Genomic DNA, 26,366 nt, shown 5'->3' with positions numbered 1-26,366 from the left:
CAGTGCCAAAACAAACCTAAGCATATTAATGTTCATGTTTCTCATATTTTATTTGTTCTGGATATATCTGTTAAGCATAAGGGTAACTGCAAATATTTACACCTATTTCCCATCTCCTAGAAGAGAGGGTCAATTCTGATGAGCTGATCAAGCAAACACACAGCTGAATTCCATTGAAAAAGGAATGAATCTCTGAAAAACGGCCATGCAATTATTTACAAAATTAATAAGAATTACTTCAAGTAAATGCAAAATGCATTACAAATAAAGAAAAGTTTGGGTTCTGGGATAGGTTGGAACATTTTGGAGGAAAATTCCATTTCATTGATGAAATGCATCTACACCAAAACAGTCATTGAGGCAATAGAGATGACACTGAATTACAAATGACATCCTTTTTCAAATGAAATCTCAGTAAATTTCTATTTTAAGAAAAATATTTTAAATTTTCATATGCCAGTCTGTAATTTTTTACATTTTTTTTTAATTAAAATAACTCTACAGTGAATTGAAAATTTTACCGTTCTTATGAAATTGAATAGACTATTTTGTTGAAACCATGACAGGTAATTGAAAAGTGAATTTATTTTTTCCTGCTAGTTCTTTCAGCGTAGGCAAGACCTGGAGAAACTGGAAATTGTAGTCTGGTGTGAAGCCCATCCTGAAACATTTTATGCTTTCCTAAGGGGTCAGGGCTTATTTCGTAAGTGATTTGAACTGTACAAGGGAAAAAGCAGGCCTGAGCAGTAGTATCATTTAGTAATATATACAATAATAAGAGCGGTAGTGCGTAACTTCAGAATTACTCAGGATTTCTTTCTGCTAATTACTCTATTGGCATGGCATGAAAAATATCTGGTACTGATGAAAACATGTATCAGCTTGAACAATACAATGCTGCCAACAGAGCAAGATGGAAGACCATAGTCAGGATCAGGCATTCTCTGAATTGCCCTGGTCATAATGCACCACCTCAGAACATGTTATATTCATTTAAAACCACATCTTCTGTGATATTGGTGCTTTTTTCATTTTATTCCATAAAATACACTCTAGCTCCAGTGGAACTTTACAACAAAATCCCCACAATCTCATTTCAAAAATTATTATGCCTGCTCCTGTCACACAAAATATTTTAATTGGATTTGGTGCCTTTAGGTAGCCTAAACACATGCATTTGACTTTTAGAGTGTTGCATACAAATTAGGTTTAAGTTCAAAGTCAAAGCTTTTTTGACAGTTCCTCAAAAGTATTTCAACTTTGTAGGACCTTGCAATTCATAAATGAAAATAATTAATTTTAAGAGACTTGTTTTGAATAAGTATTACTTGAATTTTGCAAGTTCATCTAATAACTGAGAAGTGTTAAAAGGTGCATCATATTTCATAGTTGAATACCTTGATGTTTGCAAGACTTCAAATTTTCAAAATACTTTCAAAATACTTTCAAAGCTTTGGCTGGTTTATATAGCAATTTTCATATATCTATAGGAATCACACGTACACAGCAGCTTGAATAAACCCTATGTGGGACCATGACGGCTGTGATGGGAACACAATAATATTTTGAAGTGCAAATAGGCAGAAGAGGAATCAAAGAAATAAGGAGGGGTTGTTAAGTTTAGACTTCCAGTCTCTCATGAATTCTTCTTCACATGTTCTCAAACACTCCTGATTAACAATATTGATTTAAATACAAAGTCAATTATATTAGTGTTTTGTTTCAGAAGTGCAGGGAAGTTTGTATTTGCGACCACACTCAAAATACTTTGTGAAGTGTTCTCAGAGGTATTCTGAAAGAAACTTCTCCTCCTGTTCACAACGTCTCAGGTCATAATCTCAAACCTGTTTTATTTAGGTATGTGTTTTCCACAGTCATTGTAAATAGCATGGACAAGACTTTTAAAATGTTTTCCTAAGTATCCATAAAGGCAGACACCTGTGTGCTGGACTCACAAAATCATGCTGTTCAAAATAACAATTCATTAACATGCTTTCTGTCTTTCATTTACTTCTTGCCCTTCTCCTCAATCCCCTTTCCTTTAATCTTCCCTCTCTGCGCATACCAGCTGAACTGTTAGGCATCATCAGATGCTGACTTTCTCTGTGAAGCCAAAACTAACCCTTAAAGCTGATAGGAGTTTTGTCTCTGCCTCTGGTGGGAACATTTCAAAAGAGATGTGCTATTAGTTTGAGAAATGTATTTAAGTTTTTTAACTTGTCCTGAGTACAGAAGAGGGTACTCCTCTTTGCTGGTCTACTTTCTTCTTCCCCTCAACTTTCCAAACCAGTACCTCTGTTGAATATTCTTCCTCTTTGCATTATCATGATGCAGCTGAGAAATCAAAGGCAGGAAAGAAAATGGAACATAGTGGCTTTGAGGCAAAGCAACTTCACATCCTGCTTCTTCAACATTGCCTACATTTTATAAGTTACCTTTGTAGAGTTTTTGCTATATATCATACATGAAACAATAATTGCTCTATGAATTAAAACATAATGAGAATCCAATTCCGGGACAAGATTCCTTGTCTGGCAATGTCACTGTGGAATTCAACGCAAGAGAATAGTAAATGGGACTGAAAACTGCATCTGTTCTCACAGGGTGGTCCCTTTGATTTCCAAAAGATTGTTTTTCACAGAATGCATTACACAGTACATGCAAAAATAAAGGTACTTAGGCATTCATTAGTGTGAGAGCATTGCATTTTTTATGCCCAAACCAGCAACAGCACATGTCATATACCCTAAGGAGCAAGCTTATAGATTTAGTGGGTTAGAAGCCATTTTTTCTTTTTTAATTCTTTGGGTTTCTAAAAGTGGCAGTTCAAAACTGTCCTTGCAACCAATTACGTCATGACCAAGGAAGGTGAAGAGAATTACACAAGGACATTTTGTCTTGAATCTCTCCCTATATCTTCATACACTATTTATGTCTTTTTTTCAGTTAAAAGGGAATCTGAAGCTGTAAGACATGGTCATCCAATAAGGTAGCCAGCTTCCCCTTCTAACTACCAAGGTACAAAACGTTGGTCATTCTTTCCCTTTGGTGATGGAAATGAGGTTGCTTCAGATATATCATTGCTAGATGCGGCCTAGAATTTTTTTGATTTAATAACATGTGATTGTGTTTATTAACATATCAGCTGGAAATTTTCTCATTCCTGTCACCCTTGCAATCAGTAACAGTATGCAGCAGGCATATACTTTGAACATCCTGAGCATTCATCGAGGACCATCGTTATTCCATTGGCTTTATTCCATCACTGGAGACTTAGCCTGATTATCCAGTTGCTTCGCTGCAAACATTTAAAGTATCCACAGCGAGAAGCTAGACTAGGAAAACACAATTTGCTAAAAACACCACTGGAAACAAGCATGTAAGCATCTCATATCTTCACTTGTAAAAGGATATTTTATTGATATTAAGATTATTTCAGTGCTAAGGGAAATTCCAGACTCTTGGGCTTAGTTCTAACTATTTCAGGGAGAGAAAGAGAATCCTCTTTCAAGGAACTACCACAAAGAAGATTAGAGGGCTGGAACACCTCTCCTATGAAGACAAATTATAAAGTTGGGGCTTTTCAGCCTGGAGAAGAGAAAACCCTGGGGAAAAAATCTCCACAGTGAACATGGTGAGGCACTGGCAGACACTGCCCAGAGAAAATGTGGCTGCCCCATCCCTGGAAGTCTTCAAGGCCAGGTTGGACAGGAGAAACCTGGTCTAGTCAAAGGTGTCCCTGCCCTTGGCGGAGGTGTGTAACTAGGTGGTCTTTAAGATCCCTTCCAATGCAAACCATCCTATGATTTTATGATTCAAGATCTGCCAAAAAAATCCATCAGCATCACTAGAAGGAGTACCTTGTTCCTACAGGTATCAAGACCCCATATGATAAAAAACCATCAGTATAATAGGAAACAGAAGAGAATGAAGCATAAGCCTCATTGTTCTTCTATAAGAAGGTTATTCTCAAAGGTTCCAACTTGTGATATGTTGACATAACTCACGGTAAATAGGATAGTGAGTATATGCACCACTGCATCTTGCCAGAGGCAATTAGACCAACTTCTTTATTTGTATCTATCTGATTAAATTGGCTGTATCATTAGTAATAGCTCACAGGGGCTCTTCATCAGCTCAGGCAGTCAAGCACTGTTTTATCAGAAGCAAAACTTGCAATAAGTTCCCTTAGCACCCTGTGCATCAAGGTTAGAGGATGAGCATAGTGTCTGTTGTACAAAAAAGTAGAAGGTTTTAAAGTAAGAATAGAGAGGTGTTTCTCCTTTGCATTCAGAGCAGACTGTTAAAAAAGGGGAATGAAAACACTTTCACCATTCTGCAAGAATTCTTGACATTTTCACTGGCTTGGATCAAGTCTAAATTTCAAACCTCAAAAAAAGCTTGAAAAGCAAAAATCTCATTCAAATCAAATAAAAGGGAGTAAATCAAATACTTTCAATAATTCTGAAGACTTGTTATATTTCATATATATTATTTGCTATAGATATGTTTAATGTCCAAATAAGCAAATTCTCAAATCTGTTCTTTCAACTGACATAATTGTTTTTACACTTTTTTTCTGGTAATAGTAATCTCATTGAAAGGGACCTTTATGCTCAACCAGTTTGTGTTTTAATGACTCAAGTATTTTCCTCTGAAAAAGTAATTTGAAAACTATTCAGCCAGCTGTGCTTCTATTGATGTGATTGAAGGGTACCTTTTTGCAAGGTTGATCTTCTGAAACAGTCATCCCATAATCGAAGGATATTGAAGGTGTTATATATGAAGTAAAATGAGAGAAAATAGAAGCATCTTCTTTGTGACACAGACCTTCACAATTACTTCACCATATCTTGCTACCACTAGAAATACAGTTTAAAATCACAGTACTATCAGGCACCTCAAAAATATTGATTTACAGAGGTACTTATTTGCTCAGGTCTTCGCACATCTTTGTATTGTTAGCAGTTGCTAGGGTACAACTCCATTTACTAAATTGTGGATAGAGCACATCCAGTGAGCACCACAAAGGTTCTGAAATCATACACCATTCACAACAAAATTGCGCAATTATATCTTTGAACAGCTGATTGTGTTTGAATATAGCTATAGGATGAACACAATGAGGAATATTACATTATCAGTGTGACTATTTTGCTGTAAAGGGCAAAATCGGGCAACTCTGAGCCATTCCATGTTGAAAGAAACATGTTGGGATGATTGCACATCACCCATACTCTGAAGTAGCATTTCCTTCTTTTTTCTTTCTGACTCATTTCTTCAGGATTTTTATCTGTCTCCTTTCAAATTCCTCCTCATTTTCTTCAGAACTCAAAAAGGAAGACACTACAGTATAAATTATTCCAGTTTTGTCCTCAAATAATTCTTTCTTCTGCTGAAAAATAATTATCTGCACAACCCAAGAATGCCTTCATAGCAGAGTGAACAAAGAGAAAAAATAATCAAAAGAAGACAATTTAATGTAGCAAGGAAGGACACAGGCTCTTTAGGACATGCAGGGAAGACAGAGATGGGCATAATAGAATCATAGAATCATAGAATCAGATGGGTTGGAAAGGACCTCTGAGATCACGAAGTCCAACCCTTGATCCACTAACGCTGCGGTTACCAGACCATGGCACTAAGTGCCACATTCAGTCTCGTCTTAAAAACCTCCAGGGACAGAGAATCCACCACTTCCTTGGGCAGTCCATTCCAATGTCTGATTACCCTCTCTGTAAAGAATTTCTTTCTAATATGTAACCTAAACCTCCCCTGACACAGCTTAAGACCATGCCCTCTTGTCTTACTGATAGCTGCCTGGGAGAAGAGACCAACCCCCACCTGGCTACAACCTCCTTTCAGGGAGTTGTAGAGAGTGATGAGGTCTCCCCTGGCCTCCTCTTTCTCAAGGCTAAACAACCCCAGCTCCCTCAGCCTCTCCTCAAAGGACTTGTGCTCCAGTCTCTTTCCTCTTCTCTGCACCTGCTCCAGTACCTCAATATCCTTCCTGAACTGAGGGGCCCAGAACTGGACACAGCCTCCAGGTGTGGCCTCACCAGCACTGAGTACAGGGGAAGAATCACTTCCCTGGTCCTGCTGGCCACACTGTTCCTGATCCAGGCCAGGATGCCATTGGCCTTCTTGGCCACCTGGGCACACTGCTGGCTCATGTTCAGCTTCCTTCCCAGCTCCATTTCTGCCTGGCTGCTCTCCAGCCACTCTGTGCCCAGCCTGTAGCGCTGCAGGGGGTTGTCATGGCCAAAGTGCAGGACCCAGCACTTGGCCTTGTTGAACCTCATCCCATTGGAATCAGCCCAACTCTCCAGCTTGTCCAGGTCCCTCTGCAGAGCCCTCCTGCCTTCCAGCTGATTGACACTGCCCCCCAACTTGGTGTCATCTGCAAATCTGCTGATGGTGGACTCAATCCCCTCATCCAGATCATCGATAAAGATATTGAACAGTACTGGGCCCAACACTGATCCCTGGGGGACACCACTAGTGACCAGCTGCCAACTGGATGCAGCACCGTTCACCACCACTCTCTGGTCTCAGCCCTCCAGCCAGTTCCTAACCCAGCACAGAGTGCCCCTGTCCAAGCCGTGGGCTGCAGCTTTTTCAGGAGTGTGCCATGGGAGACGGTGTCAAAGGCTTTGCTGAAGTCCAGGTAGACACATCCACAGCCTTCCCCTCATCCACCAGGCATGTCACCTGATCACAAAAGGAGGTCAGGTTGGTCAGACAGGACCTGCCCTTCCTAAACTCGTGCTGGCTGGGTCTGATCCCTTGTCCATCCTGTAGGTACTGTGTGATTGCACTTAGGATGATCTGCTCCATAACCTTGCCAGGCACTGAGGTCAGGCTGACAGGCCTGTAGTTGCCCAGGTCCTCCTTGAAGCCCTTTTTATGGATGGGTGTGACATTCACCAGTTTCCAATCCTCTGGGACCTCCCCAGTGAGCCAGGGCTGTTGGTAAATGATGGAGAGCAGCTTGGTGAGCTCTTCCTCCAGCTCCCTCATCACCCTAGGATGGATCCCATCTGATCCCATAGACTTGTAAGGATCTAAGTGGTTCAGCAGGTTTCCTCCTGGATTACAGGGGGCTATTGAGCTTCTTATCTCTTTCTACAAGCTCCAGAAGCCAGCTGTCCTCAGGACAACCTGTCTTGCTGTTGAAAACTGAGGTAAAGAAGGTGTTAAACACCTCAGCCTTTTCTTCATCTTTGATAACTCTGTTCCCGCCCATGTCCGATAAAGAATGGAGGTTTTCCTTGACCCTTCTTTTGCTATTGATGTATCTGTAGAAAGACTTTTCATTATCCTTAATAGAAGTGGCAAGATTGAGTTCAAATTGTGCCTTCGTCTCTCTAATTTTCTTTCTACATGACCTAACTATATTCCTAAACTCTTCCTGAGTAGCCAGCTCTTTTTTCCATAATCGGTAGGCTCTCTTTTTTACCCTAATTTCCTTCAAAATCTCCCTGTTCAGGCAGACCGGTCGTCTTCCCCACTGGCTCTCCTTTCAGCACACTGGGACATCGCTGGAGAGCCTGGTTTCAAGCCCTTCCCCCTTCAAACCTAGTTTAAAGCCCTTGCCAACTATATTTCAAGTTGCCATGGTGGAGTATTGGGAAAAGTTTTCAACTACCGATAATCACTCCTCGGATTAACCTCATGGGCTATGATACTGCCACTGCACAAAGATCATGTCACCCTCTGTATTAGGACCAGCTGGAGTGCAGGGAGCTCTGCCTGGGGATGGATGCGGAGCTGACCAAGAGCAAATGGATCAAGAATAAAGGGAAGTCAGACGCAGACGGCTTTATTGGACTCTGTTACAGGCTACCCCACCAGAAGGGAGGAAGGGCTTTGAGCAACCTGGTCTAGTGGAAGGTGTCCTGGCTCAGGGAAGGGGGGTTGTAACTAGATAACCTTTATGGTCCCTGCCAACCCAAACGATTCTATGATTCTATGAAATCTTCAAAACTCAATCCTTCTGCTAAGGTTTAGAAAGGTGCAGGAAAAAAAATTAATACAACCGTTACTTTTGTTTCTAGGGTTTGCTATAAAACAAAGTTCTCTTCTAGAGAGTTTACTCAAACCAAAGATTTTTAATGTTCTCTGATGTCTTCAATTATCACTGTTATGTATTTTTCTTAACCCAAATGTAAAACATTACATTATTAGAATATTAATCACCAAAATATTTGAAATAGAAAAGTTGCATCATTAATTGTGTTTTGTGGTTTTTTCAGTTCATTTTATCAGATTTTTTTAAAAACTAAAATGGCATAAAATAAAACAATAAAAGCCCACAAACACAAGAAAATTAGATTTTTTTTTCTTTTGGCTTCTGAAATTTCACATCTACTTTGACTTTAATCAATATCTCTCTGGTGTCACACAATTCTACATATAACAAAGGTATTAAATAGCTAATTAGAGCAGACATATCAAAGGTCAATTGCACGTGAGAACCAGACAAATGTGTTCCAGTTTTGCAAATCTTTGAATTGATAAAATCCCCAAGCAAAAAAGAAATGAGGAGGAGATGACCAGAGGATTCCTGGAAGACTGCTAATTAATGATCCCTTCCCGTACGTAAATCAGTACTAGTTTAATTCTCAGAAGCATCCATAGTTTAAACACATATTTGACCAAGCAAAAGTAGAAGGTAGTAATAAAAGACTTGTAGATTTACTCATCAATCCTGTATACAATCCCTGATTAAAGGAACTTAGGACACTTGTGGTAAGATATGGGGGATTAGGGAAAGAAAAATGACTGATTAGGTCAGATCCAGACTACAGACATTTTAAATTGAATAGTTATAATTAAGGCCTTTGTAGACCATGTAACTGCAAAGGCTCTCAAACTTCAAGTTTATACACTAGAAGAATATCCAGAATTTAGGACAACTAAGTAATTTGGATAATCATTTTGGATCTAATTTGACTGCCAATTCAGGAAAATATCATTATTTTCTGGAATCTTGAATCTTTATAATATTCAAGACTAACAGAAGTAAATTTCTGTTCTAAACAGAGTAGGAAGATTTGGGTGACACGTTCACTTACAGAGCTCTTATAAATGTTATTCTTTTTTCGGGCTTAAGCAAGGTTAACAATATGACAAGCCAGAATCTATACCTGGGTTTAGTATTTCTGATTGTTGCCCGTAATCCAAAAGAAACACAAACCAACAGAGTGCCGGTTTATGCGGTGCTTTATTCGGGGCCCCGGGAACCTGCGGGCTAACGCCCCAAGTCAGGATTCCACCGACCCTCATTTTCAGTTCAGCTTTTATACACAAACAAGTTTAAGTGCAGTTTCCACGGCAAAACAGTTACAGTTTCCACAGCAAACCAGGTGCAGTTACAAACAAGCTCATCCTTCATACTGGTAACAATTAATAATTAATAATCATCTATTCTAATCATAAATCTTACTTAAGCTGTCTTACCCCTAGAAACTGATTAACAGACCCTTACCACATCCCAGGTAACAAATCATTATATACATGCTTGACTTAATCCTTTGATTATTGTTGCCATCTCTTCAGTACATTCCACACTCACAAACAAGGTTGCTAGCTTACTACTTTGAAGCATTGCTTTCTAGGCCTACTCTTCTACTGAGCCTTAGCCATTCTACTACTAATTTAAATTGCTTTGCAACATGATCCCAGGTTTAACATCTCCTGAGTCAATGAGCTGGACTAAAAGGAGAGAAATCACAGAAAAGAATACAGGAATACAGGATGAGGGAACGTCTCTAAGGGTCAAAAAGTGCTTGCCTTTTGAGGAAGAGCTTTGGATTTTCCTTAAACAAAAAGTTTCAACTATTTCCTTCAACTCTTAAAACTTAGAGAAGTTTCAAAATAAATGCAGAAAAACTCTTTTTCTGAAAGTAGTATTTTTGCTAGTAACAGGCATCCTTTGGCCACAACCTTATTCCTGTGAAATGTCTGCTTGACGACACCTACAAGAAGACACCTGAGAAATTAACAATGCTAAAGCTGAGGTATGAGTTTGGTTTTTTTCTCAACACTAATGATGAAGACATGGAAGAAGAAAATTACTCAATGTTTTGCAAAACACAAAATTTTCTTCTAATGAAAAGCCTCAGAAAGATGCTAAAATAATTGTCATGAGCACATCTACATACCCATAACAGGTAGATGATTTCAAAGGAAATGATAACAGGTAAAAGTTAAGCCCCCAGACTCCTTCATATTTGGCAGTCAATGGTAAAATTCTCAGTAGTGTCAATGAGGACAAGATCAGGCCAACAGCAAGTGCTTTTGAAAATTGCATCTTACAAAATCCCCACTAACACTGTGATTATGCCACACAGAAATGATACCCAAGGAGCTGCTTGGCAAAGCTCAAGGTAAGTAACAGAGAGACATGAAAAGATATAGAATTGGTGAACAGCTAGAGAAGCAAAGGGTTCCACACCTTTCAAGCACTACAATGGGGATGGCTTTCAGGTCCAGGACCCTTAAGTACATCTTTTTGTCATTTTTTTTCCATCCAGGCAGTTACTTCTTGTGTCAGCTGCAGGGGGCTGGAACATGCCTTACAGAACTGCCTTCTGCCAGCTGCCTTGTGCACTGCAGACAGCAGCACAAACTGTAGCATCCCACCAGTTCATTACAGCATCACAGAATCACAGAGTCATTTAGATTGGAAAAGCCCTCTAAAATCATCGAGTCCAATCATTAAACCCAGCACTGCCAAGCCCACCAAGGACATGTTTTGTTCTTTTCTCATCACTCATTCTGTGTGCTACCAAAGTGAAAGTGACACCTCTCTGATTTATTTCCCACTGCTGATCAGAAGCAAAAACTGATTATCCCCATTTATCCCCACTTATCCCCACTTCTTTATATCCTGAACCAGCACCATCTCTTCTATTCACCAGGCTGAGCCATAACAGTGATTTACCCCTGATAGTCCTGGTAGATTGCTCCTTGCTCAACAAATTGGTTCACTCATTTAATGGAGATTTTTGAAGAGAATCATAGAATCACAGAGTCAACTGGGTTGGAAAAGACCTCCGAGATCATCAAGCCTAATGTGTATGTTATCCTTAATAAGAAAAAAAAGGCTCCTGCCCTCTATGAGTAACAGCCTTATGTTTTATAAAATACTGGTTTCCTCTTCAATTTATGGCAAAGTGCTGCACTTTTAGTTTATGAATTTGTGTATTTTGTATTGATTCTGCTTCATTCTGTTTGCCAATAATTTTATCTCCTTCACTTTATTATTACTGTGACTGATGTGTTCTCTTGAAAATTCCCTTTATTTTAAAATTCCTATAACTTTCTTCTTAATTTATATGTTGCTGTACTAAATAAAAATCACAAAAAGACTGAGGCATTAAATTTCTATAAAGACATGCCATGGGATTAATAGTCCACAGTTTGATAAAATCAGAGCTGCCCACTAAACATAATATACTCATGCATAAAAAACCAATATACTCACTATAACTGAATAATGAAAATGGACATTCATGTAGCCCACACATGTACCAGATGTAGGGAAAAAGTATTTATGCTATCAAAGAAATAAGCATAATTTCTCATTCCTGAATATTAAAAGCAATTCAATACACAGAATATTAAGTCCTGTCATTCATGATCATTAACTAATCCCTCTCTTCTTCCCTGTCTCAGTCTCCTCCACCTCCTTGTAAATTTAACTTTAAAACAAGAGTGGATCTTCCATGTACATACATGAATATTATAGACCAATGCAATCATTACAATAATACAGCTCATAAGTCTGATTTCAGAGGGACAGCAACATAATTGCCCATAACTTTAAATTTATGTTTATCTCAATTAACCTCACTCACTTACATAAACAAGTCTGTAGCAATTTTAAAGGCTTGCTACTAAACTCTATTTCCTCAAGTATCAATGAAAATTAACTGCACAAAATGCTCTTGGCAGACAATCTGAAAGGACAATTTAGGAACTGCGAAGTTTTACATCTAACTGCCACCTTTGAGCACGGCTAACTAGGCACAGCTGATTAGTATCTCTCTAAACCTGCCTTTTACCAGGAACTTTTTTCCCCTGAATTCAGTGAACAGTTTTGCTGACAGCTTCACTAGGAGAGGATGAGGCTTTAACTCATTTTCATTTTCATTAGTTTTGATACTACTAATCACAAAGCTATGCATTCATTTTCTTGGACATAATACAAAACACAGATTAACATATGTTAAGACACAGGAAAATGAATTTGCTGTGAATTTCTGTTGTAAAAGCTAGAACTACATGTACATTTTCCACTTACAAGGGACCTCCTTTATCTGCACAAAAAAGCATGATTAATAACAGAAAAAGAGTTTAGTAACCTGGATCATGAGCAGTGTATTGAAGACACGATACCATGAGATTATGAGATCAGACACGTGTCATGGTTTGACCCTGGGCCCAATTTTCAAACCCCCACAAAATTGCTAAAGTGTGAGAGAAGTTCCAGACAGACAAAAGAGACTCAGCATGGGGGAACAATGTCAAAATTTATTGCTAACAGAATAAAAACTAAAAAGTAATATATACAATACAACAATTCTAACTAATCTTCCTATGATGACAAACTCATGTATTTACAAAATCACCCCTCCTCCCCCCATATCAGTCCAGGAGGAGAAGAAGTCTCTCCTTTACTCTCAGGGCCACAGCTCCACTTCACCGTAGCTAGAAAATTCCTTTCTCTTCTATGGAGGGGAGGGGAGGGTCTGCCCCTGCCTCTAACCACTTGGCTACACTACAGAGGGTTCATCCATGGGCTTCAGGAGAACACCTGTCTCACCATGTCTTCACCACGGAGTACAAGGTGTTAAACTCCGAGTCTTTTTCCCTGCTACGTGGAGGTTCCTCCCTGGGTGAAGCAAGCTCTCAGGGGATCCCTCTCTCCAAGCAGGATCCACCCCTCCTCCCCAGGTCAAAGGTTTCTTGGGGTTCAGCTCAGTCCATATCCAAGTCGTTCCAAACTTGGCTTCTTTCTCTCTGCTCCATTGCAAGTTCTCTCTGCAGGGCATCCCCACGTCTCTTGGTTCGGCTCCAGCTGGCGGCTGGTACCGTCTGGGCCACTCCAGGCCTGCTCCGCTCCCTGCCGTGCGTTGCTGCTTCAGGCACCACAGGGTCTGGCTAGCCAGCTTACCACCCTTCCCCCGCAGTGAATGTGAGTGAATCTGGGTGGGAAACCTGTAGAATTAGAAAATGATGCAGATGATGCTTTGGCTAAAACCACAGCGCCATATTCAGCACCTGTATTTTCTAGTGGATGTCTGGAAGACATCAGAAAGGTCTTAAATAGGAGGTAGAAGTAGGATTAAAGTGAAGAAGTGTGAAAAGCAGTATATAGGTACCAAGCAAGTCTGAAGTTGCTCATATGAAGGACCAGCCCATCACAAAGCGTTTCAGGGAAGGCATACAATGCCCACCCATGGGCTGCAGCAGCCACTGCCACTGAACAGCCTTAAATCTCACACTAGTGCCCCTGCTATTAATGGCAAAGCAAGAAAACTCTGTGCAGGAGGAGGAGGAGGATGACCCACAAGCCACTGTCATTTATCACCTTATGTCATACTATTTGTGCTGTACCTAGTCCAAATGAAGCATGGCAACACCATTAGAGTGCAAAATTTTAGAGCAGCACTAGTGAAAAAGTGTGTAAACAAAATCCTGTGCCTAGGAAGGGAATTTTGCAGAATTACTGGGAAGAGAGAGGGGGGAGAAATGCAGCAAGAGCAAATATCAGCTGAAAAGATGAAGATTGCCCACTGTAAAACAAGAATACTTTAAAAAAGGACCAAATGCACACAAATAATGAATGTCAAGCGAGAAACACATAATATATACCTGGCACCTCTGTTTTTCCTGCGTCTGCCTGTAGAAAAAAGAGATGCTGAATGGAAAAAAAAGTGTCAGATCTTACTTTTTGCAAGAGATGTAGGTTTCCATCCCATAATGTCACCAAAGTTAAAATTTAATCGCATTCAGAAGCTATCAACTGAAAAGAAACAAGTACTAAATCGCACTGTCAGTGTTAAACCACATCCAGCTACTATGACTTTTTGCAATATCACTCTTCAATAAAATATTCTGGATCATAAGAAAATATTTATATGGAAATTCCCTACTCCAGTTATTAATTTCACCACTTTTGTTTTCTTCTTTAGAGAGAAGAATTGCCTGATTCTTCAGAAATACCATAATTTTCACCAAAAGCACTGTTCAGAATATACTTCAGATTTTCAGATACCTAGTGGAATAGACTGAATAATTAACTGACTCTTAGGAAATGAATCACCCTTAATATTCCATTCTTTTTCACTGTTACTTCAATTTCTGAACTGCACCATGACTGACTACTCTTTTCCAAAGGGAAGCGTCAGAAAGCTGACATTCAGGACCAAATTTTTGAGCACCTCTTTCAGTTTCCTTTGGGGGGTGCTTTTGTAGTTCACATTTAACAAATGTGAACTCAGATACTCAGATTACAGTTGTAATAGCTCATACTCATATAATAGATATATATAACACATATAATCACATACATCATATAACAGATATTCCCCACTGGTACTAATGACTACCACTTCAGCAAAATTAATTGAATTACACCTTCCAAAACATGTTTTATGAAAACTTAGCAGCTGGTAGTATAACTCAAAATAAAATAGAAATAAAAATCCCTTTTTAAATAGGGCTTTGTTGCTTCACGCTTTCAAAGGTGTCCCCTCCATACACCTTCCTTGAAATCAGTAGTATCTTCTCAGTATGGTGAAACTAAATAAATCTAAGAGGCTACATCCTTTTTCATGCCTTCCAACCTATGTTCCAAAGATTACTGGAAAAATTCTATTTTTTCCCACATGATTCCTTTCAGGAACTTTTCACGACCTTTTTTTGTTTAATTCCGGGCCTTGCAGTGTAAGTGCAAGCTGAAGGGGCAGAAGGGCTGGATCATGAAAGGGTTCTGTGACATCCCTCTGAAACTTATTTCAGGTTTTCTGATGTTGAGTTTTGGGTGTTGAGAATTTAAAGAGGATTCACAGTCCATGAAGAGGCAACAGAGACAACAGCTACTTCAATACCTCCCTTGTAACGAGCGCACAGAAGCACAAAGGACATCTTGAATCTTGCAGTGATAATAAAAATCTACTGTTCATACAGGCAACTCTGAAGGAAAATTATCACAATAATGGACTCACTGCTGGCGTTGTACCATGCTTGGTATTGATCTGTGCCTGTAATACCACACAAAATGCAGGGCTGCTTCCTATATTTTCATCTTTTCTAATGGAGAAAATTACATCATTCATTATTCATTCTTGTAGGCCCTAGGGTTTTGGTTTTGTTGTCATTGCCTTTTTTGTGAGCTGTATATTTCTTTAGTTTGACTTCTTGGAATTAAAGCTCTTCATCTTATTTCTTAGAAAAAGAGAGAAAAGAGAAGGGAGGAGGAGAGGAAGGAAAATAGGGACAAAGCCTTTGTATTTTTTCCAAGATAATAGAATTTAAATTAATTTTAAATTTAGGAGAACTCTGTCTGTTCAGGGAAATTTGGCTAAAATGACCTGTAATGTCACAGGGACAACGTCTTATCTTGTGTTCTGAACATATTGCAAGCTGACCAGCACAGAGTGCTGTGTGTATACCATGGGAGAGACATCCTAGCCTCACAACTGTATCTTCCTTCCCTCTATATTACCTCCCTGATAGACAAATCCTGATCTCTCCCAATACTGATATGCAAATCCAACTGCATTTCTTTTTGTTCAGAGGAAACACTCCAGATCTACTCTTCTGTGACTGGATGCAGAATTTGGTTTTGTCATACACACATTTTGCGGGTGAAGTCCATGCCTAAAAAACCTGAGAGGAGAAGAATTCCTGAGCCTAATTCAAGGTTATATTGCCAGTCAGAGTCTTACTATGATCGTTTTGCAGTCTCTGTATTGTCCTGTTAAAAGGATTGCAGAGCTCTTACAAGTGATATATCAGATACTTTGGCTTATCTGATTATGACGATCCTTTATCCTTTTAATCAGCCTAGACGTTAAAGAAAATTTTTTTCATATAATGGTGAATAGCAGAATAAAATGTCACAACAGTCAGCAAGGCAGGATCCTGAAGTCACTGATACATGTTCCTTAATTGGACAGTGTGGAATGAGTCCTTGTGAGACACTAAAACTTATTTCCCACCTAGTTCTGTTACAGTTCAGTTCAACACACTTCTAACTGGTGATGGTGAACCAGCTGATGGAAATCCAGAACAAGGATTGCTCTGCAGAATGTAGTTTCTGACAGATGGCTGAAGAAGTAGAAGTAGTTTTGTTCCAAGAGAATACAAGTCTTCTAATCCATAGGAGATACTTTCCGATGAGAAAGTAACAAACATCCTTGAAGAATATGGCATATTGGAAAATGAATCAGTAAGTAAAACTACAATGTGGAAGGTCTAAGAGAGAAATTGAGAAGAAACATTTAGGTATAATTACCCCGAGAGTCTGTGGGATTGCTGTTTCTGGAGGAAAATGAGGAGTCTCTCTGTATGGTGTCCTAAAACATCCTCCAGCCTTCTTTTTAACAATTGGAATTTGTGAAGGTGCTATTTTTTTTCTAGAATCAGGAACAGAAATAGTTACATAGCCTTCCATAAGGCTGAATAAGGAGTTGTCTGGGTTTGGGTTTTTTTTTCTGTAGAAACTTTAGATAGTTTTGCTTATCAACAAAAAGCAATGTAAAACTTCTGTCCCTCCTCACTACCTCACTGCAGCCAAAAAGGAGTCAACAAATAAACAGCTAAGCCTATAGATCTTCCAATCTATAGCACTTGGCATCTCATCTGGCTCTGCAAATAAACTCATTTGGGGAAGATGTGCAACCTTCTGTTTCACACTCCACAGCCACAAAAGTCCAAAGAAGTAGAGCAATTACTTGAAGTAGTAAAAGAGATGTCTGGAGAACACTGTTTCCCAGGAGAGTTCATTAACTGGAATGTGCTGCCAACTAGGTCAGCTACCTTACCTTTGGTTCCTGTTCCTCCTTTCCACATAGATGGAAATATATCTTGGATAGGAAACAGAGAAAGTGAGGGGCAGCTGACCAAGCCAGACATATTTCAAATGCCTGCATTGTATTTCTAGCAAAGAAACACAACCTCTGGGAGATTCTGACAGAGTAACACCATTGCTTTCTTATTCTCTAAACTCCAAAGCAGCTTAGAAATCTACATGAAACACTGATTTCTTGTAAGAGACCAGTACTTTGTCAACATGGCATTCTCTGCTGAGAAAAAAAGAATATGTAAACCATAAAATTTAAGACCTTACCTCAAAACTAACTCTATAGGAAAGAAAAGACAAAGCCCAAACTAAATGCAAGTCTGGCAAGCCTGTAAGTCTAAATTTATATCCTGTTCTAAATCTAAGTGTATGCCCTCCAACATGCCAGTCTGGGTTTTGTACCTGGGTTTCTTTTGCATGAAGACAGACATCTGGAAGAATCAGAGAATCACAGAATATCCTTAGTTCAGAGGGATCCACAAGGATCATCAAGTCCAGCTCCTGGAGAGGACAGACCCAGGAGTCACACCACATACCTGAGAGTATGGACCAAACACTTCTTGAACTACATAAGTGAACTACACTTACCATGTTCCAGTCCTGCTGCCCATTATGCAGGGACAGAGAAGGAGGAGTAGGTCATATCCCACTACGATGTGCACCAAGTAACACACATGTTAACTAGATCTTGCAAACCCAAACTGATATCATTCCTCACTTGTTTCCTTGGCTTTCCCACTATCCCCACTTACACAGCAATAAAAAATGTAACACTTAGAAATATATCTTTTTAGAACCATGGGTTTTCCAGCAGCATATTTTGAGCTGTTGGCATTTAACGTCATCAGCACTGAAATAACTGTCTCTTTCACTGCACTTTTCTCTGTAAATGACAAAGTCCTCAAGGACACATTATTCTCTGCAGTGTGTAGATGGGGAAATGGAGGCATTGGTGGCACAAGCAAGATTCAGATTATGTCCAGAGGTGAAATTGGAGGGAAAACACAGCACTCCCAGGTCCTGCCCCTGCACTCTCCGCTGTGTCTTTGTCTCCTCCTGGGCACAGCAAAGATGACTTTGCTGGAATATTTGGTGTACAAATGATGAAGAGCCCCTAACACTGGCATTGCTTGCAAGAAGTAGAAATGGTCCTTTCTCCAAACTAGTAATTTTGGGGATAATTAGATGAGATTGAGATGACTTTCCTCAAGATACCTCCCACCTACCTCAGGCAGAAAACCCTTCAGGACTTTACTGTGTTTTTCCTCTTTGTTCCATCTCAGTGTGCCAAGCAAAGGAACTCACATCTGGGATTTCAGAGTGTGTTGCAAAAAGATCTTGTTCCTTTTGATCAAACTCAGCCATACAGTGCATAAGCTTTCTTTCCTCTGCTCTTTTCCATGGCTGCCAGGCTGACACCACCAAAGAGTTCAGGCAGGCAGGAATGAAGCACTGGCAGAGGTTACTCATTAACAGAAATGTAAGCAATGACAATGGCCACTGATGGAACACCTGAAATGCACCAAATGTATAAAGCTTTGCAAATCCTCACCCCACATGTCCTCTGCTTGAGAAAAAGTTTCCACATGCACAGCCCACTGCCTACTGACTTAAAAATGCACAGCTCTTAAACAAGAAAACTCTTAGCCACCACATCGCAACCATTGACAGAAATTGTCTCCACATGCAGACTCTACTTTCCAGCAAATCCTTTTGGGTTGCAAGGAATATGTAAAGCTCAAGTGTGGCATTACTGAGGGGCAAACACATGGCTACAGAACCGTCCCTGAGGGAACTAGGATGGATTGCAATGACTAGGATTAGTGCACATTTGTTTTATCAAACAACATTAGTTGTTGCGATGAAGAAATACTTGTTGCTGAGAAAAAAGGCAGTCTCCTTGTGAATGTGCATTGTTTCTAATGCACTTTAATGCCCCTGTTTCTCCAGCTTCCCTCAGTAAGAGCTGCCCAGGGACTGAATGTCAAGCAGCCTGGATAGCGCAGCTGCCCAAGCCATTTCAGAAAGCAATGATTAGGATCACCATCCATTGAAGTATCTGCTCTAAATGGGAGGTGTAACAAAAAAAAACATTTGTATTTGGCAGAATTGTCATTAATTGACTTAAGTTTTGTTCCAAGTCTCAATTGCTTGCAATCATAGATGTGACAAATTAGGCAGGGTTGCAGAAATTTAAAAAAAAAAAAAAGAAGAATAAAAATAATCAGCTCTGAGAAATGCAAAGTAACTTGTCAAAATCTAGACTGCCTTCACATCCCAGTAAACTACAGCTATTTCACTGAACATGACAGATTGAAGGTTTGCAAAGGTACCTTTTGGGTGTAGAGCAACTGCTGCCAACAGAAACCTCAGAAAATTATTGTCTCTGTGAAAAAAATTAGGGGAAAAAAAGAGAAATAAACCACCAAAAGTTACCTAATTGAACATATGGTGTGAATCAATTGTATGATCCATTCATGGCTAAAAACAAGTGCAGATGCTGATGAGAATCTGTGTCCAATTGTGGCAAGATACTTTCCTGGAGATGTTTGCGTTACATCCGAGTAAGATCTGTCAGTGCAAAAGCTGTCATTTGGTACATGGTACTATTTTATGGAGGAAACATAGACATCTTTGAAGAATTCCACATAACCTAATCCTTAATGGTCTGGATCTTTGAAAGAGATACTTCTAGCACCATGAACCAAGCCAAAGCTGCAAATCAGAGAACAGAAGTGTTAAATTTAAGGGATAAGGAAAAAACAAAGAGAAGCCCTAACACAAAGCTGGTAAAAACACACACACATGCAGAGCAAAGTATTGTGAAATATTCTATATGTAACTCAATCAAATTTTAAACTTCAGATTTTATTTTACTTTAAAATGTTCACACTTTCCAACATGACATCTTTATAACAGCTGTCACTGAAGCACAAGGTCTGGTCTCACAGCTAACAGTTGGTGTCTGATCTGCCTTTGAGCAGAGCGCAGATGTTGCTCTACTTCTGTGTCTTCATTAGAATTTGTCTTCAAAGCAGAAATCACACACATTTTCCAACACTCCAAGGAACATGTGAAAAACAACTGATTACTGTAGTGGGTTCATGTAGTAAAATCACATTTCCTCTTTCCGGGACAAACAGGATATTCCATACCATATTACGTCAGTTCAGCTATAAGAGGGAAGGGAGAATTAGCTCGGCCCTTCTTCTTGCTTCCGGGATGGCCCTGTAGGCAGCTACATCTGTCAAGGATGCTGTTCCTTGAGGGAGGTAGAATTTTTTACTGTTAGTTTCCTTTGCCTGGGTGTTTGTAGTGTCTCTTCTTTTTTTCCTTCGTGTAAATATAAACTTTCTTTCTTGGTAAGCCCAGGTTTTTCACTTTTTTTTTCTTTTGTCTCCCCTTTGTGGGGTGAGGGGAATCTGCTCAGGCTCAGTGGACACCTGGCGTTCAGCCAAGGTAAACAGTCATATAAGTTGAATTATCTTTCTCCCCTTTCTGCATTCTGGAGAACCGCTCTCAAGACAAGATATTTTAGTCCAGGTTTGTTTCATTTCCTTGTCGTTGTTCTTCCTATGGGAGTTTGATCCCTGAACCCTTGGCTGCATTTGATATTGATATAACCATTTACATAGCATCACTGCAATTATCAGAATGCTGATTTGTACTATTATATCCTCATGCTAAGGGTTGGATTTACCATTTAACCCAGTCAAATACATCTGAAATGTTTTTCAAGGCAATGTAAAGGTGCCCGATTAGCTTTCAATACTGTGAAATGAAAAATAGTGCAAGATATTTTATTCTGCAGTTTGTGTTAATGGTTTAATCTCAGCAGGAGATCTGTTCCACAAACGCTTTGAAAGGCATACAAATTAATGATATGTATCACAACAGCCATAGCAATTTCAGCATCTAATTAGCACGATGTGGCAACATTCACAGCAATATGCTGTTCACCATAATCTTCTTTACAAGAGTTTATTTTCCACTTTCAAAGTAATGCTAAGGAAGACAGTTGATCTCACATTCCACACATCAAGCCATAAACATTTATCAAGGTGTCAACAGAGAGCAACACTTCTAGGTTGTCAATATTTAATCTGCAGTAAAATTAAATCATAGGCCATTAGACCCAGTTCATCATGTTAGGAGTTCAATGGAGATGCTGAGCAGGATGTCAGGAAGCTTCTAAGCGAAGCGTATGCCCTGTTTGACCATGAAAACATCACATAGTGTCTGTATGTGCACACAACAGATGTACAGCATCACCCCACAGCTCACCTTTGTGTTTTTAAGAACAGGCTGGATCAGGACAATCGCTCCTGAGAAATCATCACATTGCAGTTGCGGACAGGAATCCTTGACCCCATCGCTCACATGGCAGAGTCCAGCACAGGACCAAGGGGATGTCATAGGCTCTCAGTAACAGAGTAATTTCCAGGAGCTTTTCCATGGGAAATTCAAGTAACCTCCAACTAAAAAACATACCTGCTAACCAGGAAGCTCTGCCTCTCGCGCCTTTTTCTCATTTGTAAAGATATGCCCAAGCCATTAAAAGGTGATAATTAAAGAATTTATGATTCTCTGTTAGTAACCTGATGCGGTAGCCCTCCTCTACATTAAATTACAGTGAAAATGGCTGTGCAACCCTGTTTTTCCTACATCCTCTTCTCTTCCAAAGAAGGACTACAACTATTTGTAGTTTCTTATAAAGTCTCAGCAATCAGCAGTGTGGAAATAGCAACACTCATTTACCAGCTTATTAGACCCTCTTCCATTTCAAAGACCTCTCCACACCCTTTAAAGTTTAACAAACTTAGCTCAGTGGAAGTACCCCTTTAACTATTGCTATAGCCTTGCCACAGAACTCCCCTTTACTCACTTAAGCAATAATAGGTAAAATACTAAGAATTAACTTCACAGGCAATTTCCCCAAACTGCAGCCAAGCAAATTCTTTTGCATTTTCCACATATTCTTTGCAAATAAGAAAAGAAGTATTTCAGGTTTTGTAAAAACAGAGACCTGTGGTAGAATGTAACTGCATACAGCCTGCCCCAAATATTTCCCATTATTCCCTATTTGTTCCAGTTCTCTCTTTCATGGAAAATTTTCTTGCAAAAGTTTCTCCTTCACAGCACGTCACTGTTCCTAGTTAGAACATTCCCAAACAATTCCCATTCAAACCTCTGTTTACCACAGATATCTCGCAGGCAGTTATCATTCACCTTGTCAGAAGGATGTTTGGGAAGCTGCTGTAGGCTTTGGAAAGCCTCCTTGTCAGAACATCAAATTAAACTCTTCCCTTCAACTCTGCTCCAACATTTTTTTTCCTTGTAAGGTTAAATTTTTGCAAAGAAGTGTCATTGAATTTTTTTAAAAAAGTTAATTACCTGACTTAATTATGTGTGGCTAGATTTCTCTTTTGCACTGCATACCTCTTTGTTTTACAATATAATTTTCACCTTCTATCACATGCAATATGTGCCTTCCAATTTGATCTTTTTTTTACCATGTCAAAAAGGAAAGCTTGACCTGCTTTCTCTGCCTGTTCTGTTAGTCTACCTCTGTCCTACTTATTGCTTATAAGTCTAATTAAGCATAAGGTGACATGCATCCTTGGCACAGGCATTTACATTTTTACATTGCTGTGGCTTGGCAATTTATTTTTCACTTAGATAGGTCCTTCCTAAATAAGCTATTGGGGGAAATTTATTAATTTCATCATTTCATCTCATAAACCTGAATATGTCATAATTTGCTGTATCCATTTCTGACATCTCACTTCTTGTATCTGGTGTATGTGTATACTCTCCTTGGAAGTGTTCCACTGCTGAAACTTACCTTATTCTCAGTAATCTCTTTGAAACAGCCTCAATTTGTTAACAAAACTTCCACACACCTCCCAGCACTCAGAAGAGGAGGCATAAATGTAACTGCTTGTGAATTCCATAACTTAGCTAATATTCCTTTAATTTGCTAATATCATTTACTTTCTCAAGAAATATTAATTTCTGTCTGTAGACTGCTAGGTGTTGGGAGATAAAGTCTACAGGAAACACAGGAAACTGCCAAAGTAAAACATCCACAACAGCTCCTTCCTTAAAAGTCATCATATCCTGGAATTGGTGAAGACCTCTTGATACCATTTTATCTAATTAAGTCTCTGAAAGTTATGAGATGAATTTAAAGTGAAGTGTTATTTGATGGAGTTGGCATGATAAGGAAACTGTTTCAGAAGAAAAAGAAATTTTCAATTGCATTTTCCGAGAAAGTAGTTCTTTTGGTTTTGCTCTCAGAAACCATTGCCCAGTGATTACATGGAGACAGGATTCACCTGCATCAATGATTGCCTGGGAGTTGCATGGAAAAGTAACAGCCTGTTACAGTGCAAAGTAAGCAGCTGAGGGAACAAATGCAGAACACTCAGTGATAACTCCTGGCACACTCTCTCTCCCTTATGTCCTATTCAGATGCTGGATCAAAGCCTTACCCAAATGCTCAAATGCACTTGGCTAGGTAAAGGTAAACGCTCAAACAGTTCTGGATGTAAAAGCAGCTCCATTCCTGCACTTCGGTAATCCAAAAGACACTGGGTTTTAAATCTTCTGCAAGTTCTTGAATAAAAATAGTTATTTTAACCAAATCTATGTAAAAATAAAAAACCCAACATACAACAAAACAACACCTCGCCCCCTGTTTTTTCTCCCATGCTTGTTTCTCTTATATTTGTATTGATCTCATTCAAATATGCTGTAACATTTATATGAATCCTGAGATAACTTTGAGGAGAAAGAAAACAGAGTTTATTTCTCCCAATTTCTTTGTCTTTATAGAAGCTGGGTTCTGGCTTTAGTGAAAATGTGAAGATTAATTTTCTGGTTGAAATTTTCGAGTGGAACTCAAATATCATAACTCTTTCTAAATATTTGGGTTACCTTGGATGCATCATTGTATTTCTCTGCATTATGATCTGTTTCAGCTTCTACACTTTGTGACATCCCTTTCTTCTTCTATCCCTTATCAAACCCTGTGAGTTTGAGCCCAGGACAGCACAAGAAACTAATCCCTTAGTCCTTATCCCTCAGCACCATTTGGGTAGGTAAAATGATGGAAAATACTGAATTAACATTCTGGAAGAGTAAAGACTAAGTGTTTGTGCTCTGAAAAACTAGTTTTTGTATTTTCTCAACTCTTGTTAGTGTACCATTAGATTATTTTAACAGTAAATACTATTGTATGTGAATAACGAAGAAAGACAGTACAAAAAACAAGGTTTGGGGAATTTTACATCTAATAGTTTAAAGCATGATCCTGTACTGTTTTGGAATTTCAGTAAGACTACTTATGTAATAAATTTACAATTTAAAAAGCCTTAAAATTACTGAGACCACTAATAGTTCAAAGTAAACCTCATATACACAGAATTCACACAAGCCTCTCTTTAAGGCAAGTCATCAGTACCTTCCTTTCCACCAGACTGAAAAGGGAGACATCTCTGTTATGGCTACTAATCAACTCTACGTGGGTTTTCTGTGCTCATAAGGAGCTCACATAGTTTTAATTGGAGCTTGCAGAGACTGACACGAGCATCAGACCAACATAATACAGCTCATCCCATTGCTACTCTGCTGAGGTAAAAGGCACTTCCAAGCTGAAAGTGACGTTGGGATTAGTTATCTGGAGATGAAGAAAGCTCTCTGATAACAGAACAGAATTCTGAAATGTCTTATTCCTTAACAGGAGGACAGAGAATTAAAACCAGAGTAATAAAACACCGAACAAATATTTAAAGTATCTATAAAGAAATATAATTTTATTATGAATGCTCTGTTTTTGCCATCATTTAAGTATACTAGAGCAAAATATATTTATTAAGGAAAGACAATTAAGAAAAATTTGTTAAGTAATTCTCAGTAATGCAAACAACAAAACTGTGAACAGTGTTAAAGCTGCACCTTTAAAATTCCAAGAAAGAGTATGAAAGTCCACACATCAACATCTGGGAAAAGATAAGGAGCAGAAATTAAACAAAATGGTACTAAAGAAATTCTGTATGCATATTTTTCATTTTAATCTTGTGGACCTGTGAACACATCTGTGCATGCTCAGTTTTGTCCAAGACAGTGATTTCACTGTAAAACAACTGACTTTGGACACAGTCCTTCGCTGCTGAAGTACTGGGAATTTTGCCTTTGGCTTGAGCAGACATTGTAACCTGAAGCTGGAAGTAAGACTTGAGATGTCAATAGTTGAAACAGTATAATCTCCTGACGAAACTGACAGACGGATCGGTGCTTCAAGCTGCGATAGACAACGTGGAAGTTGCGGCAGACACATGAGGGGGTAGGTGTGACAGCACTGTTTGCACGAATCCCGACCCCTGGGGTGGCAGGCGCCTGAGTCAACTCTACTGAGAACAACACGTTATTAGGAGGTTCAAAAAGTAACAAACGATGTTTAACCAATCACATACAAGTACTCCAAGGAACAGGTGCAACAGAGCAGCAGGAACTACATTTCCCAGGATGCCTTTCAGCACCCTTCCTGTGACCTACCTGCCACAGGGGTGTGCAGCAGACCAGGAGAAGCAGGAGAAAGCACGAGGGTGACAGCAATGGCAATGTCAGCTGCGGGGCTTGTAATGAGAGATTAAGGCTCTTTTTCACAATCAAGTGCTTCCCAGTTGCTGGCCTGACCATGGTTTCTCCTGGTTCTTCTAGAGTTACCACCAACGTGGCTTCTTGCAGGATTGAGAGTCCTGGGACCAGCTGGCTCTCCTCCTATCTGGAGATTTCTGGGGCCTTGCAGGTGAGCAGTTCCTGCTCTGGCCAGCATTGGAGGGTTCTACCACCGCCTGCTCCACCTCCTCATGGGGCTGCTCCTGCACACTGGCCCTGGTGGGCCATGCCCCACAAGATCCTCTCACGGCACCGCTCCACAGCAATGCCAGTGAGCTCCTGCACAAATGTCACTACCTGCTCCTGCAGAACAGGCTGCAGATTCTGCACCAAGGCTTCCTCATTCAGCCTGTAGCACCACTGATTGGAGATGACCCTTCCCTATGCTAAGGCCACATCCCACCAGCAATCCAGGGATGTTCCAGGCTCCAGAACATCCTCATAATCCTGGAAAAATAGTGCTCAGATCTCAGGTGGGAAACCAGGCATGTGAGCCCCTGACACCGGCCCTACAGCTTCCTGTTCAGCCTGGTGGCCAGCAGCCAATGGGCCTGAGCACTGCAGAAGAACCATCTGCAATAAATCT

General features: G+C 39.6%; 1 non-coding gene and 1 pseudogene across 1 annotated transcript; both read right to left on the bottom strand.

Annotated features, from left to right (window-relative positions):
• Window positions 1-26,366, bottom strand: part of LOC103757560 — a 116,729-nt pseudogene that overhangs the window by 7,800 nt on the left and 82,563 nt on the right.
• On the bottom strand, window positions 7,552-7,705 carry LOC112841094. Its single transcript, XR_003212722.1, has one exon. It is a non-coding gene; the product is annotated as a U4 spliceosomal RNA (small nuclear RNA).

Source organism: Manacus vitellinus, unplaced genomic scaffold, assembly GCF_001715985.3.
Source record: "Manacus vitellinus isolate BGI_N305 unplaced genomic scaffold, ASM171598v3 scaffold_23_pilon, whole genome shotgun sequence".
NCBI classification, from domain to species: Eukaryota; Metazoa; Chordata; class Aves; order Passeriformes; family Pipridae; genus Manacus; species Manacus vitellinus.
The sequence above is the reverse complement of the archived record's forward strand: the minus strand, read 5'-3'. Positions and strand labels throughout refer to the sequence as shown.